Here is a 17,964-nt window from a genome sequence, read left to right on the forward strand (position 1 = left end):
AGTAAAAGTGTTCGGCATTATATAAGGACATCGAGATCGACAGAATCATTAGAGTGATTCAAAACGAACATCGCGTAGTTGGGAAAAAACGCAATGACTATGACATAGCTATACAGTGGATATTTATACAAATTTATATATACCTTCATAAATACAATAGAACCTTGGTAGCTTATTACATCTGCACATGTTACAACAAGTACTCTACTTTGAATTTGTTACACATCGTATTTCGAAAATCGTATAAACCAAACAAATTGGTTAGTACAGCGGACAAACTGTTAGCAGGTTTACAGAGGTTATTTACTAAATAAAACAAAATCCTTAAATTCCTAAACTGAATCCACCTTCGCAACAAAAAAAAAAAAAAAAAAAAGAAAGGAAGCATCAGAAAATTACCCAGCAACCCAGAACCTGTATAACCAACGCCTGAGAATCTCCTCTTAATTTTCCCGCCAGATGCAACGTGCATCTATCTCGCATCGACACACGAGCAAATCTATGCACGATAACTCGAAAACAGTAGGCTACGTTCGGCATTCCTTGCTTGTAAACCGACTAACGTCAAAGAGGGAAGGATGGAAAGCACGATGCTTGATCGTCTAGTCGATGATCGTTAGGTAAAAGATGGTAGCCGATGGACTTCCGGAAGGGAGCGTAGGACGCGATGTCGAGTTTGGTCGAGCTCGGTTCGCACGGTCCGCGGGTGCGATAATCTTTGAAAATTGGCGCGATGCGAGAGCCGGGGCCGCATTCCACCGGTGCTGGAGGAAAAATCGAGGCCAGAGCCCGCGTATTACGCCCGTCGGTACCCGGTATGTACGTACGTGCATGCACATCTCCGACGTTTGCAACGCGGAGCACACGTGTACAGCCACCGAGCGAGCCGCGGTCGTTCGGCCCTCCTCCTGGCCGACGTCGTTCCACAGCCAGGTATTTACAGAGGCGAGCAAATAGTTCCCGAGGCCTCCGCGCTCCTCTCGTGACTACTGTTTTCAGTTCGTGGTCGACTTCGATCGACCTTTGATCGATCGTGAATGCACGTTTAATCGAGCGTGCATGAGTCGCACGGCCATGCACGCCGTTCCTCTGCCTTCCACCCCACGACCAACCAACTTTTTCTCTCTCTTCCTGCCTCTTTCTTCCTCTTTTGTACTTTCCTACTCTCTCCTGTTTCTCCTTTTTACGTCCGATGTTTCGCTTCGCTCCTTCGGCTCTTTTGTCCACCAGACAAAGTCGCTGTGCTTGCTCGCGACACAGGACACCTCCGTTTTGTGAACGCAGAATGGCAACTTTTTTCGTGTTTTAAATTTTACAGAGTCGCAAGGTAAATCGATGGGTAATTGGGTTTGGCTCGTGGTTTCTAGATACTTTGGCGGTCGTATGTCCGTGGTTGTGGGAAGGATTGCTGCTATAGCTGCGTGAGATTGGTATATACAGTGGCGGACAAGAGGAAGTTTAAAAGTTAAAGCGATGGAAATATTATTAAAGCGAATTATAATCGAGGAGTGCTATTGACGTTAAAAATTCAACTTTTTTTTTTTCGTTCGTCGTTCTAAATCATTTTGCACGAGTCTTGGTTTGATCGGTGTTTTCACGAGAAAAGGTGATCGTGCAGGATTACGGTGGTTTTAAACTATTCTTCTAGGTGTTTGAGCAATTTTTCTGGATAGAAGAGAAACCGGAGCGAAAAGTAGCAATAAATGCCGGAGATAAGATTCAGAACACGCGCGTTAAAACTTCTTCTGGGTTATTAATAATAGTCGAGGTATCATCAATTACGTAACATGCGGCAGCGTCACTTTCTTTTTGCGACGACACGCGAAGACGCGTGATTCCAGGCGTACACACACGGTCTGTGTTAATTATGGTTAATCCAATAATACGATTTACTATCCTGCGCTGCTCCAAGAGCCATCAGCTCGTTTCCAGCTACACCGCGGCTACCGATAACACGCGTTCCCGTGCGCTGTTTCTCTTCGAAACACCGTACTTTCTCCCTTTTCTTTAAATTCCCGCTGCGCGTTAGCATGTTCCTTAATAAGAGTATTCGACGTTTTCACGATCGAAATTAAAACAACCTTAAATCGAAACATGAAATCAGATAGCGAGATCGCGCGCCCCAGCGGGTTTAACGTTTTCACACGAGCAGATCCGTCTTCCCTCATCCCTTGATTTACCAACGGGAATGTGGTGTCGCCATTCAGTCGTATAATCCCTCCATTGTGTCCGTCGAAAAAGATCGCGGGATATTTGCGAATAATTAATAACACCGCAATGAGACACGCGACAAAATAATTCGTATAGTTTTCGAATCATTTTGCACGAGTCTCGTGTTGTTTGCGGTACGTTTGTATGAAAAAATTCTTTAAGGACTTAATTAATGATATCTTAGCTTCCCAATTACTGCTTTACAGAAGTTGATAAATTTGTACCCTCTGTATTCTTTTAATGTCGTTTTTCAATAATCGACAGTCCATTTTTAAATATACTTTCGTCTCATAAACACACCAAATACAGTTTTCTTTTCCTATAATTATCCCGATTAACAATTATTAACGCAAACTGAAACATCAGTAAGAAAATCCTACTACCACGTGTCGTAGAAATATCAACAGCTTATAAAAATCTTCGTCTCTGTCACAAATTATTGGAATTAGGTTTTCAATCATACAGCGGACATAAAATCTAGATTTCTTCCCCGCAGCTATTTCATCTTCTGAGAAGCTGGGAATTTTTCCACATTACAGGTACATCTTTTGTTACATATCCGATTATACGTATACTAATTGTTATTAGGAGATTTTTCTACCAATATTCCAATAATGCAGCCATCACAGATGTCCGCGGTATTTCATGAACTCTCCAAATCCCTGGAAGATGTGTTCCGTGCCTGTCTTCCGAGGGACTTCGTTTCAAGAAACTTTTCCTAGTTCAGTGGAAACGATCGTCAGCTTGGTAGCCAAAGAGGATCAGTTTGGAGGGCGAAACTGGCGAAAGAATGGCCTGCCGCAGGTGAAAGCGATGATCGTAAACGATTTTGAGACAGTCTGGACGTCGAGAGCGATCGCTCGGGGCCACGGATAGAAGAGGCTGTGTTTAAAAACGAAAAATTCAGCCGAGTCTGCTCGAAACTCTCCGGGTCTGCGTTTGAATAGCTAATGTTGCGTGAGAGATGCAATGGCGGCAATTCTGCTTCGTCTTCTCTCGCTGAAAATGGTATGCGTGAATGCGTTTCGTTGATCGACGAGGCCTATACGGTTCCATTAAAATCGGATACGTGTATAACTTCAGGACAATCTTCCAGGACATCCACTTGATTTTTAATATCTTGGAACGTCGAGGATGCACGACGTAGCTTCGAAGAAGACTGAATTTGCAATACTTGTACAACTATTTAATATAGTTTCGCATTTGGGGATAGTCGTAATACATTTTTTTAATGACTTTAGAAGATAATAGGCTATTTAAAATTTTAGATTAAATTATTCGAATATTTTCATTTCAATTGGTTTAGATCAAAGAAAAGAATTTTGACATCTTATCGATTCTGATTTGCGATTTCTACGTTTCATTGGATAATTTTAAGAAAGAATACTATTTCGATGTATCGAAAATTGAAGCTAATTGTAGTATCTTTTTCAAGACTGAAATTTAGAATCAGAAACGATAACTTTGAAATCTTATAAATTTCTAATTTGAAAGAGAATTGAGAACAATACGTATAAGATTGATTTTTTAGCTGCTTAGGATATATTATCGTGCAAATTCACTTGTATCACTTGCGTCGATCTGGAACATCGTTATTTTTATATTATTCGTTGTAAATGATATAACATAAATTATATCACGATTTATTGCATTTATATGCTAATAACGAAATAAATTCGTATGTTATCTTCAATATGTAGTTCGATACTTTAGTTCCTTCGAGTTATATTTATTCCTCTTGCAGTGTATAATTAGCCTAATTTAATCTGAAGAACGTTTAACATCTGTTTCTACCTATGTACACTCCTTCGTTTTATACGCGAAAAGCACTGTCTGAACGTACCACTTATCCTTATTATGTATCATACGTATCACTCCTTATTTACATATTCGCATAAACAGCGACAAACCGTACTACCATTACAATCCCATTAAACCCTCAAATCCAACCGCTAACATTACAACTGCCAACTTTTAACGTACGAGTACCTACATATTATATACTATATATAGACGAATATAATTAAAATGGGACGATGTATATAAAAACGTATGTACAGATTGTACTAATAAAATCAAAATGAAATTTACATATAAAAATATTTATCGTAAGAAGAAAAATGCAAGCCACATATTTTACAATACAAGTATTTGTTCGTGTACTTTGCAATACAAAATTTCAAACGGCAGTCATCATGATTATTAGTCAGTCATTTCGTCCATTCTTTGTTCAGTTCTACCATTAAATCCATTATGGCTTAATATTGCAACGCAACGTTTTATTTACAATTTCTTTCCAATCAGTTTGCATTAACAACCAGCTCTTTAACACTGTGGCTATAAACAAGAATCGCAAGGATTCGCTTAATACTTTTCTTTCCATCTAGATTCTATAATTTTATAAAATTTGGCACACTGACTGCCACGATAGTCGCTAGTAATCAACGTTGCTATTAAAATACGATAGATAAGATCGCAAATTAATAAAAATACGCAATGTATAATATCCGAAAGTTTGGTGCCCAAGGTAAAACATAAAATTCGTATGGCTGTCGATCCGTTAAAAAAATTAAGTACCAAAATACAACGTTGTAATAAACTGTTGCTCGCCCCCTTAACCCAACTACTCTAATTTCTATAAATTCGTCCTCGCCCTCTTGTCATCCTGCACGATTTTCCTTCTAAATATTTGGCGTGCAACATACCCTGCCAATCTTCGAGCGCAGAAAACTCCGCCAAGGATAGATACAGCTTTTCGAAAGGACGAGAAATCCTTGAATGACCTCGCGACGAAAGAATGGCACGGGCCGTTGACTCGTTTTATCCTATCTGCACTGGTTAGTATACCTAACCTAATATATAACGGTCGTGTCCTTCGACCACGCAGTAACCGAGACCGCTCGGTTCGCCCTCGCAGGATCTCTTGTGTGCTCGGGCGGACACGCGATGCAATGCAGTCTGCTGCTGGCCGATAGCTGGTTTCAAGAGGGACGCAAAATGGTGATCCCCGTTTCGTTCGTCTACGCTATTTTCAATGCTTCCACTATCTCTAAGCCGCGATCGATTCTTTTTCAAAGGAGGCAAAAGGAGAGAGCTCGAACGTTTGCTCCAGTTACGAAATGTTCCGAGGAAAGAGGCGCACGTTACGCGTGTTGCGTATATGCGTTTTATTATAATGTTACAGCGCGTTAGGTGTGTTACGGACAGCGTCGTTATTATCCTTATTACCGGTGGACCGTGAGTCAGGCAAAATTACTGCCGGGAGAAATTAGTTTGTCCATCTGCCACCGGTACATGTGTGTGTGTGTGTATGCGCTTGTTACTTCCACCGTTCTTGATTGCGTTTTCATGTTTTTCTTGGAAAATTTAAATTTTCTTTTTCTTCTTCTTTTGCTACGTTTCGGTTTTTGGAGACATTTTTTTAACAGTACGCGTAGCGAAGTAGTCTGCGTATATTTGAGTATACATGGAGTTTAAAAGCAATTATAAGGTTGATTTATTGAAATTTATGAAAGTAGCAGATGATAGGTTTACAGAATGTTTCCACTTCGAAGATATTTAAACTGTAGATGTTTATGTGTAGAGGATGGTTAGTTGGACGAGATTGCTCGTTGCTGAAACCGTCGAATATATTTCAAATGATAAATTAGTATACGGATAATGTTCGCAAAGACCCTCGTACTAGAGATCGCTAATGACTCGTTAATTAGATCGCTGATAATTCTTTGATAATTCATTGATAACTGATTGACTGTAACTCGTTTCCTTGCGATCGCGTCTGCTTATTTGTACTGGTCGGGGGAGAGTCGGAAAACTCAAATTCGTCTTTGTCCGACGATTGCACGTAGCGGCAACATTGTTTTGCTCGGAGTTTATTTATTCTTACATTACGTGTATCCTAACGATCTTGATACTCCGAGGCAAAACAACGATGTAACTCATGTCTCGCTACAAGGCGGACGAAAGTATGTAAATGGAAGTTTGTTTTAGGGAAGAACATTTCCCTCGATTTCCGTACTATCGAAGTCTTGTTTATCGTGTTAAACACTAAGTCCTGAAATACTATGCGATAGTTGGCGTAGGCGCAATATCGTCGAAGAACGCAGTAATTTGTATATCGTCTTGCCAAAGTAAAATAGAGAAGAAATCTGTAACTCTAATTCACTGATATTATTGTTGGTAAATTATTACGCAAGAAGATCCTCTGATAAGAGCAACGAATAGAACAAATAGAACAAATATGATAAAAAATGTCTATTTTACTGATACTCGGACACGAGAGTATCAATTTTAATCTTTTCTTTGACCACCACGATAAAACAATACTTGTAACATACCTACGTTAAAAAAAAAACACGAATATTATTAACAAAACATTCAACCGCGTGACACGTCATTTGCGGTCCACTTTCTGATTCATTCATGGCGCCGAGGCTTAATTAAAATGCACCACGGCCTGTCGTTTTATCTAGATACAAGATAAATGCGCCAACTGTACCGTTAAATTAATTAAGCAATCACTTTGACTGAATCCAGATTCAGCTATATGTAACACGATGTAACGCATCTTAGTGACGGACAGATGAAAAGCTGAACCTGCGCCTGCGGTTTGATTAATCTCTAATTGCCTGTTATTAACACTGACAACTGTTAACATAATCAATCTAATCGCTTTTCATTACCTATTCAAGTATCAAATATCAACAGTACTACGTTACATTGTATCTATGAAACCATGTATACGTTTACGTCCACAGATTGTATATTATTTTCTACGAATATTTTCCAAAAGAAACATATCAACTACGTTATCTGATGGATTCTGTAATTTATTATTAATGGAGTCGTCAACTAGTCGACAATGATTTATGTTGTTTCATTATTATATTATGTTACTGCTTATTAGATGATAGTAGTAAAATTTAGGATATCCATGCTAATAACGTATAAAATATAAAGAAAATGTTTAATTGAAGGAGAAAGTATGGAAAAGATATTGTATAATAGCGTCTATTCATTTTTAATTCGTGAAATATCAAGTTAGGAAAATTTCCTTTATAGAAATGTGATTATTCTCAATTTCTATGCTTCTGGAAAAGCTAATAGACAACGATAAGTGTGACCGAAAAGAGCGAAAGTTTAACAAACAGATTAATGCAACGATGAAACATTATCGAATGTGCAAAGCGTAAAAACATTACTGTACTGTACTGGTTGCTATAAAAACATTTCCATATCAAACTGGTTACTATAAAAATATGACGAAGTGTTTACTATGTAAATATTATGAATCGATCTGTTTATCGTGAAAATATTTTAACTTGTTATGAAACTATTATGCCGAGATAGTCGCTATGCAAAAATATTACCACGCTAAATCCTTCAAATAACGATTGCCTCGAGACAAGTTTATTAGAGAAAAGGCAATTTTCTCGTACAACTATTTTCACCGCTTTTTGTCAACCGAGAAGTTGAAATCGAAAACAGGCTCGTAAATAACATGACGAACGTCTCTCGTTAACAATGACGTTTCCTCAAATTTACACGTGACTCCAATGAATCTTTTGCCGCATTGTTCTCCGACGCATATCGTTTCAGCATGCCAGGTCAAACTTCGTGATCGATACCTAGCTGAAAACAGTTGCCAAACTTGTCGCAGAACATAACGCTAGATGGGTTTAATGCTCAACGATTGGTTCCATTTAGCGAACAAACACGATACGATTATACTTTCGTCTGATACGTATTCTGTTGCCAAGTGAACAGGAAACGAGATTAGAAAACGTTCCATCGATAAGCAATAATCTAAATAATAGTATATTTTTGGTATGCTTCTATTCAAAATTTTTCATTGTATCTTGTTACGATGATGCGAATGAAAATTATGTAGAAAACATGGAAGTAATTAATCATATGAGATGTAAATGAAGTGTTGTATAAATTGCATAATTGACTATGAATTAAGTATTCAGTAATTAAGCCATTAATCTGTCCAGTAAATAACATTAGAAATGTCGTAAGTAACACGGTTGTAAATTAAAAATGAATAGGGAAAGTTATATCGATCCACGTTTCGTAACTGCTCCTTTAGACAAGAGTAATTTCTTTAAACAAAGTTACGTGAACAATATGCATTATATTCTTATCATTATGATAGATGAAAAAATGTTTCACGTTATATTTTATTAATTAATTCACAATTTCCATGCTTCTTATTTCGCTAATTAATTTAAATAGTATACTTTGTTAACCATAGAAGGATAGACTAGAACCATAGAACCATAGAAGAATAGAGACTTTATGATTTTCGCTTGAAAAACGTAAAACAGCTATTTCATTTTTCCTATCTTTGTAATGCATCAAACAATTAAGGAAAAGAAAAAGCTACGGCCTGTTGTAAGAAGCAGAATAATTGTCACTTTTGCTCGCGGGCGAACATTTTGCATGGAGGATTATTAAAGTTACATAGCTGTCGGCGAACAGTGTTCTCGCGAACGAAGAGAAGGCGCACGGTTCAAGGTTTCCTTAGGAGCCTTGAACGTAATTCGTGTAATTAACTCACAGTGCGTCAACGTCTTTCGAAAGATTTTCGGTGCTACGAATTCTCGCCAAATGCAAACATTCCTCGGATAAATTTGCTCCAATGTTTTTGTTTACAAATGCTGCGAACTACTCCACGTATAATGTACTACAATTTTTCATAATTCATACTTTACCACTCGAATATTTATCGATTTAATAAAAGTCAAAAAATAAAATTGTAATTTTAATTGTATTTTCTAATTTCTGAAGGTAAAAACATTTTTCGAATCACGATTTTAACAAGAGGCATTTAATAAACACGCATATATACGTATATTGTGCAAAAATAAAATTCTATTGTAATTGTATACGTTTAGTCTATTGGTTTATCAATAGCGTTTTTATCTAAGTTTCATAGTTATCTAAGTTCAGTAACATCAACGTGATTTTTTAATTCGAGCTACGTTTAAATTCTCGGAAAAGTAAAGGAAATATTAAAATAGTCTCTAAAACAATCTCTTCCACAAAATTATGTAAACATATTACTAACATTTTACAAAGATTTCCTAATTAAATTTGTATATTTAAGTTGCTAAGTAATATTTAAATATTCCAATGGAATTTATATATGAAATATACAAAACAAAATAAAATGAAATATAATTATAGCAGAGAAAATTAATTACCTTCTTAGGGAATATGTCAACTCACGTTTAACAAAAAATTAATCGAAGAAATCTTCTTTTTTATTTGTTAATCGATGTCTCGTCAGCTGCTGAAGCTATTAGCAACACGAATTACAGATACATGCGTGTACCTTACTTTCTTCTTTCATGTAGTTATTACATAATACATAGAGTTCATTCATTGTATACGGATAAAGGCAGGACTTACGTATACTCAAATAAGGTCACGTTAACGTCAGATCTCGGAGTAGAACGATTGTTTTTTCAAACAGTCGATTGATTTCTACGTGCGTGCGTACTAGGTTTATCGACATTATCTTGATATCGACATTGCTAGTGTATCTAAAGTTAATTAACTTGACGCAGTTATATAATACGTGTCCGATGGTAAACGGTGTACTGGATTCTTCGGTGGTATTTATCCATTAGGTGATCACGGGTAAAAGTTTTATGCGACCGATTCTACGTCTAGTCTACGACTACTCCGTCACTTCTATTTATTTCGTTGTCCTTTAGTTTAAAGATCAAGTCCTGAATCAATTCGTATATGTTTGAGATTTTGGATTGCCATTCTTGCAACTTCATGTCGTTAATTCATTAGTTAGGCTTATCTTTTAGTGGTAAACAATTCAACACGACAACTGTTTTGTTTTTGTCTGCATCACGGATCGAATGTCGAATTTGATTTATAATCTGGTTAGATGTTTCGTCATCGAGAACTTGCAGCAGACTCAGGAAGTTGCTACGTGTTACCGTATTTTTTATAATTGTCTTTTATTGCTATTTCTATTGATAGAGTAATCCCATGCAGTAACCCTGTGAATTTATTTATCTTGTTTCTTATCTTTATCTTTCTGTTTATCTTTATTTAGTTCGTTTCGAAGAAATCTTATAGCGTACTGTATGAATTAATACTACAATGATATCGATAATGTACTAATAAATCAGACGACAAAAATAAACTGGCAAGGTTAATACAAGAGAAAGATGGTAGTTATGAAACATTCTTTCTCTCATTACAGTAGAAGCGTATTTTTTTCTTACTCAGCGGTCGGACAATTTCCTTCTTTTCTGCTTTTACTATAAACGCAGCCGTACTGTTATCCTCTGTAAATTACTACGAAAGCAGATTTCTTCGCTCATTCATTGTCTGGATATTTCCACAGAGTAAGTTACCTGTTTTATTTTGTTACAACCTCTTAATAAAGCGTTTTTTACCGGCTTCTGTGGGAACAGGCGATTTCAAAGCTTATTAAGAATCAAAGATTCTACGTGTACGTAGAATAATTAAAATGTTAACAGTCAGTTAACGAGTCGAGTATATAGTTAGCCCGAACGGTAGGTAGAATTTACTTTACGATTAAGAGATTTCGTAATGAGATTTTTCTATTGAAATTGACACGAAAGCGTTTCTAATCGATAAATCCAGTTCTCTTGGTAATTTCCATGCTCCTCTGTCAATAAGAATCCAATTTTCCGATTGAATTTTGTGACAATACTTCGATGAAGAATTTTACGACCAGAGTGTGTCATTAAGTATTCAAAGATTTAATAACGTTAGATTCGCGCAAGTGAGACGTGCGATAGAACGGTCGGGAACTACTTTTGAATCGGATATTTTATTGAAATCTGCCGTCGCAGTTTAATCGATAATTTTCGAAGCAGAAAACAGCTGTTCCAATGATAGAAATGTTCATTTTATACCAAAGTGTTTTTACATATTCCACGATATCGTATTAATATTTGTAAATTAAATACAAAACGAGAAGCTGTAATACATTTTATCCGCACATATAATTTTTCACTTTCGTTCAATTTCATTCGTTTGAATTTCGTATACAATTTATAAATTACAACGATTCATAGATATTATAATAAAATCAAATTGACTTAATCTTCTCGCTACCACCGTTCAAGGGAAAAATTGTTGTTTCCCAAGTTTCGAACGTCCTACATCATACACAATACGACGTATTAGGTTGTCCGAAATGTTTCTTTCGTTTTATAAGGAAATAATGGACGCACAATGTTTTCTGTTTTATATTAGTTTATTGAATTACGCGCGAACATAACAATAGAAATAGAGCGAAATGGATCACACTTAATTCAATAAAATAATATAAAACGGAAATTGTTGTTCGTCTACTATCGCCTTATGAAACGAAAGAAACTTTTTGGACAACCCAATATATTTTTTACGGATATTTAAACGATAGGCAGACGATCCAAGCGGGCTTTTAAAGTGACAAACGCGTGGCTGTGAAAAGCAACTAGTGCGTCACATAAGTGCGCGTGTACCGAAAGGGTTAACATACTTTAACATATAGAGAAAAAGGAATCCCCATGAACATTTGCACTGTACTCGTTACTTTGTTGAAAGTCTAGCTAAGATATTCTTATTATCAGATACCATTACGCACGATCAAGTACGACAAATCTATTTTCCAAAATGCCGCAAAAATCAAAATTTCTAACGTGTCAAAAACCTGGCCGATTAGAATTTCAATCGTTTACCGTTCTACTCATCGGTAATACCAGGATTTCAGCGACTCTAACACCGAATTCCCTTGCAGTTGGCGTTCTTGTCGCAGAAAGAGTCGGACGACGTTGAGAATTCCAGCTGTCGGATGCGTTCCGGAGCCCTAAGCGCGTCTCGAATGATTATAATTATTGCACGTAGAAAAAGGCCGCGGGCGCTTTCCAAGCATTCTGCGTGCAGGCCAGGCGTAATGGTATTTTTGCGTTCTAAAAGCCGCAAAAACTGGACCGGTGGCGGAGAAGCTTTCGTCCATTCCGCCTATCCTTCTCCCTTCTTTCTCCCCCTTGCCTTTTTCCCCCCTTCCTTTGGCCGTTTCACGCACGCACGACCATTAATCTGAGAAACGAAAGTCCTTCGAAGGAACGAAGCGAAGAGGAAATGCCATGCCGCGTGAGTCCGATCCGCCTGGCCTATACGAATCGCAACACGCTGCTATACGCGTGTAACCGTTCGTCGAATTTGACGTCAGAATGGGAAACTGGTGATAATTCGAGACGAGGTTGTCGTTCATCTGCGTAGGATGACTACGTTACGATGACTAATCAATGCAAATAGGTAAGGATTACGTGCATGATTGCTATTAACGAGCAGGAGTTTACGTTAGTCTTAGAAGAATCGTGTGGCAAAATGTTGATTATTTGAAATTAACTACGGCACACCCAGTTTGGATGACCGAATTTCTTGGACAAACGAATAGTAACTTTGTTTTCGCACGAAGGGAAGATTATTTGTTTTTAATTACTTTGTAAATATGGGTATTGAACGAGAGACAATTTCTATAAGAGATAGAGTAAACAATTTTTATCAGACATTACAACTGCTAAAATTGTAAAATCAAGCCAATCGTTCCTCCAACGATCGATACAATTACGATTATTCGATTGTCGATAAAGTCAAATAAAGTCTTTTTTAATTGAAAAAGTATACTATGACATATTCATAAAAGTATCGAAGACGAATGCTATTGGTAACTAGTTCGGCAGCTGGTTCTATTTTCGTTTACGGTATCATTCCTTTCGGTAAATCAGAAGAAAATTTTGTACCAACGAATGACCAGTGTTGCGACAATGAAAATTTTGTTGTACTTAACTCGTTGGCTGTCTTAAAACCCATTTAGAAATTATAAAATGAAGTTTGCTAGAAGAACGATACAACTGGAATTGTATTTCTTAAATTGTTGAGAAAATAAAAAGCGGTCGAAAAAACGAAGTAACGTTACACGTTCCATATTATCTTTATCCATTCTTTATATAAAAAAGCGTGGCTCATCGTGCAGAAAACGTCATTGGATTAGCGTGTAAGAAGAGATCATGTCATCTTCTCGAAACTTTTAATCTCTTTCTTTAAACGAGTAGCGGAGAAAGTATAATAGCAGAACGATTCAGTAAATAGATTGTATGTCCTCCGATATACCGTGACGCCTATCGTGCGTAAAATTTCTCAAGGTTTTCCCGATAAAAAGCTGAAAGACGGTGAAACCGCTTGTTCGACTTAATAGTTGCATAATTTAATTCGTTCGCGGGATAGCATTTGTTGTTCCGCAAATTTTGCAACCTTCCAATGAAAAATTTCCATTCTTCTACTTCTGTTTCTTTTTATCATTAGCTGACAATACATTAGCAGGTTCCCCCAACATTTTACAGTGTATCTTAAAAATTACATCTGTCATTAGAACGTTACGTTACATCTTTCTTTGCTTCGTTACAAATATAAAGATCCACGGTGCGTGACTTAATTCAAATTCCCCAAGTCTCGACTCACTGCCACCGCGATTTTCAATCCACCGTGTATCATTTTCGTTGTTTCCTCGAACATTTCGTGAAAAACATAAAAATCTCGCTAAAACTCATACCTGCCAATGTTATTCCTTTCTGCCAATGCTCTCGTAGCGCGCGATACCAACCAATTTCACCGTATAAATATTCTTTTAATACCACCGTTGGAAAAACTTCGATCCCCCTTCAAACGTGATTTCTCCTCGCGAAATAACCAAGTTACATATCGAAACGGGAAAAAGAGAGAGAAAGCGAGAGGGAGAGAGAGAGAAAGATAAAGGAAAATTCTATACACGAATAGTCGAAAGATGATCGATGAGCGACGTGGAAGGGATCGACGGTAATCCAAGAAAACGGGATTACCATTGAACCCATTGAAAAAGCGGTATTCAATGGCCGATCCTCATCGGGGGAAAAAAAAAAATAGAATTATAAATCAGCCTTTTGTGTTTAACGTGCCGCAGTGGAAAACAAAAATTGGCTGGTGCAACTAAGTAGAAACCGAAGTGTATAACTCATGTCCGCGACTACGGGTAATATTTAACCATGACCGCGCGAACTTTATATAAATCCCTGTGTTTCGTGCATAAATCGGTTTATTCCTTCGATATTTTTAACGGCCATTGAAACTCGACGGAGGGCGAGACAATTTATGTTTTTCCCATGCTTTGTCTATTAACTTCGGTTTCGACACAGATCTATGACCCGTGTGAGCGGCGACCAACGAAACGGTGTGAAACGAAATTTTGACGAACGGCTGCAATTTTTGGTGGCCACCGTAGACCACCCACCCCCTCTGTAGCCAGCAGGATTCCTTTTGTAGTCGGTAGAAGAGAGATTTTCGACGCAACAATGTGAACGAACCGAAATTTTATGATACGTCCATGGAGATCCATGGCTAACGCTATCTACCCCTTCGAAACGCTGCGCTTCGTTTTAACATCGTCATATTGGCAACAATCAAATTTTTCTTCGGCTAAATCTATCATCCCAAAGTCGTCGTACGGCTATAATATTTGCGATCGTGATACACAGCGTCGTTGTTAGCAGAAATCGATCTGTGCTTGGACAGATTTTTATTTCTACGAGCGACCGAAGAAATGAAACTCGAGCAAAAATTTCCTTCGCAGTTGAGCGAGCACAGATTAAAATTTTACGGAAAATAAAGATTATAAAGTAGTAGATCACGCTTTGATTTTCCGCTACTAAATAAAATATAATTCTTAAAAAATAATAACGAATAGATTCGAATCGTTTAGCTACAAATATTTATCAGTAATTTTCCTGCCCATATACCTTTGCACGTTACGTGTTTTCTGCGTCTTTATACTTGCCATAAACGAATGTATGTATATCAAGAGGCTAAGAACGAAGCAAGAAGATAACGAACTTATTCTGATTGAAAGCAAACTCACGTTCATTTCAACGGAAGAAATCGGGCATTACATATATTACCACCTAATAGAATCGAGTTCCTGTAGGCAAATGATAATGGGGTTCCCGTGATGTGTTTCCGTATGCGTGGCCGATCTGTCCCGCAATTTCCTTAACTTTGCGGAACCGCGAAACCGGTTCGAACAGCTTTTTTCGCAATCGATTCGTCTCGGCTTCGCGATTCAGTATCCTTCGAACGTATCGGCCCGTTTTCTAGACACGCCGACAGAACGCGAGTACCGATTCGAATCGGCTCTTCCTCGCGTCATAGACGCCTCTGTCGATCGGCTACGTGAAATTGTTTGCCTAAAAAAAACCATCTCCCCTCCCCTAACTCTTCGGTGGTTTCCTCTTGTTTATTTCGACTTATGGAGAGAACAACTCGAAACGTACGACCAGATATACCGCCGATATTTATGTAAATTCTTCTGAAATGTAATTTGTAGAAATTTTTGCGATTAAAAATATTCATAATATAGCGCTCGTTATAGTATTTGTTGAAATTGTTGTTTGTAAATTCCGCCTCTTCAGTTGTGTCGGTAAAATGAATTTATTCGTATTGATTTGCATAAATATTCGCAGTTGACTTACGACATTGAGTAACCCTTGTCGTATAAATATTCGATAGAAATTCAACAAAGACGGATTGTATTTGATTAAAATTACAAATCCTTCCACTCTGGTCATTATCTTCCCTTCGAACTACCAAAATTGCTAAAATAGCGCGAAAGAAAGATACATAGGCGTGTCAAACAACCATCCTTTATTATCGTTCGATTCGCATCAACTATTCGTGGAAAAGTGTACCGGATAATTAGATGATGAATTAATGCGATTAACGTAACATTATCGAAATGAACGGCGAACGTATCAGAAATTGATGGAACAGGTCCATTGGCTGGGGTTGGTGGCGTTGCCTTCAAGAACGCCATCAATCAGATAATGAACACAGGATCGTTGTTAACGCGTATCACACGGCGTAAACGTGGTGCGGCATTCTGTGCAATCATTGGTGACGGTTCAGTGGCGCGGATCGAGACTTTTTGCCGTGGCGTCGTTTCCCTTCGGCTTTTCAAGGACTCGTAATCTCCGAGAACCGGAGACGCAACCTTCCTGGTACTGGCTATTAAAAGCAATTTATTAATAGATTTTTTAATTCCATCCGGTGTTTTAATTATTCTCATTTAAGTGACACGACCTGCACGATTCTGCCTTTTTTGGACGAAATGTCCCAATTAATATTTCTTCGTTATTCAGGACGTATCGAAATATGTATTCGATGTCTTGTATTTTATCTTCTTAAGTCAAATTATATTACACAGACTGTTACGACATGACGAATAAATATTTTCAATCGTACGAATAAAAACAGAAACAGCACGAGTTTCGAAATAATAGACAGAATATTTTAATTAAGGAAAGCAGAATCGAACTAACGTTATCGGTGAAACTTTACAACTCCTAAATTATAACTTATTAGTATCGATAAATTCTATTATATATCGTAGTAAGTTTGATGATGTAACAAGTGAAATTTTTCCACGATTTTTATACGTTATATCATCCTCTTGATATTTTTAATTATAAAAGAGGCAACAAGAGATAGGAAATTAAAGCTGACTTTAATTTACCACAATAAATTCCCTATTATTTTGTATAATACGATTTCTTGTCGTTGTAACGATAGCGTTTTAACTACATTTTCGTGAAATTATTTTCGCAGACCACGGATTTCCCACAAATGAATTTATTGACTAAGCTAATACTTCTTGTAAAAATAGTGGAATAAATAATACGTGTATCTTCCACGTATCGTGTAACATTGAAAATTCCGAAACGCCGTGTTTTATATCATCTTTTTCTCTTTTTCAGATATTGGAGAACGCGTATGGTGCCAGGTTACGTTAGAAAATTTGGGAAATGTTCGAATAGCTTTGTTTCAATTATAGGGAACGAGGACTAGTTATTTTTATACGCGTATTATGTGTACGCGCTTCATGTTGAAATGTTTCGATGTCGTATTGATTACGACCGGAAACGATATTTGCAACGCACAAGAGAATTATATTTGAAATTTCATCGGCGCAAATGTAACGAATTATTATTTCGACGAAATTGTGTTTACAAACGCAATTTTGGTAAAACGTTACAGTGTGATTGTCGCGAAAATTAATCAGAAATTCGATATGCACGATAGTGAGCGATAATGATGCAGAGGTATATTTAAAAACTCGTAAGGATCGAGTAAAAAGGTATTTTATGCGCGAGAAATACGATTGTACAGGAAAACTCTAGGTAATATTTATTTCTCGTCATATATGAAAATCTTAATTGTTCGTTTAAATTGGTTTATATAAAGAATAGTTTTAATTATTAAGAATGAGTTTCCGAAAACAATTATACATACAGATATTAATTAAAATTTTATTTTTCTATCATTTTTTCTCGTTTATATAGAATAAAATACCTTACTGGAATGTACAAAGGCAACGAAATGTTAAACGTAACGATAGAAAGTTTTTGAATAATCTGTAGAATTGAAGAGAATACTAGAATACGACCAAAGAGTATATTCGGCTAGACGTATCACTGAAAACTGAAACATTGAAGAATCGATATTCGTGAATTAATATTCATCCTTTATGAATTGCTAATAACGTAAATCGCGTTTATAATTTACATGATAACCATAAATATCGAATATCTATAAATTCTTCGCCATTTATTATTAGTATTTATAGATTTTATGGACACAGAAGTCCTATAATACATCGATTCTTAATGTAACACATGTATA

At 36.9% G+C, this 17,964-nt stretch overlaps 1 long non-coding RNA gene across 1 annotated transcript in view; it reads right to left on the minus strand.

Moving 5' to 3' along the window:
- Window positions 1-17,964, minus strand: part of LOC126867496 (uncharacterized) — a 49,136-nt gene that overhangs the window by 9,956 nt on the left and 21,216 nt on the right. The window lies entirely within an intron of this gene.

The sequence above is a fragment of the Bombus huntii genome, chromosome 7, assembly GCF_024542735.1.
Source record: "Bombus huntii isolate Logan2020A chromosome 7, iyBomHunt1.1, whole genome shotgun sequence".
In the NCBI taxonomy this organism is placed as follows: domain Eukaryota; kingdom Metazoa; phylum Arthropoda; class Insecta; order Hymenoptera; family Apidae; genus Bombus; species Bombus huntii.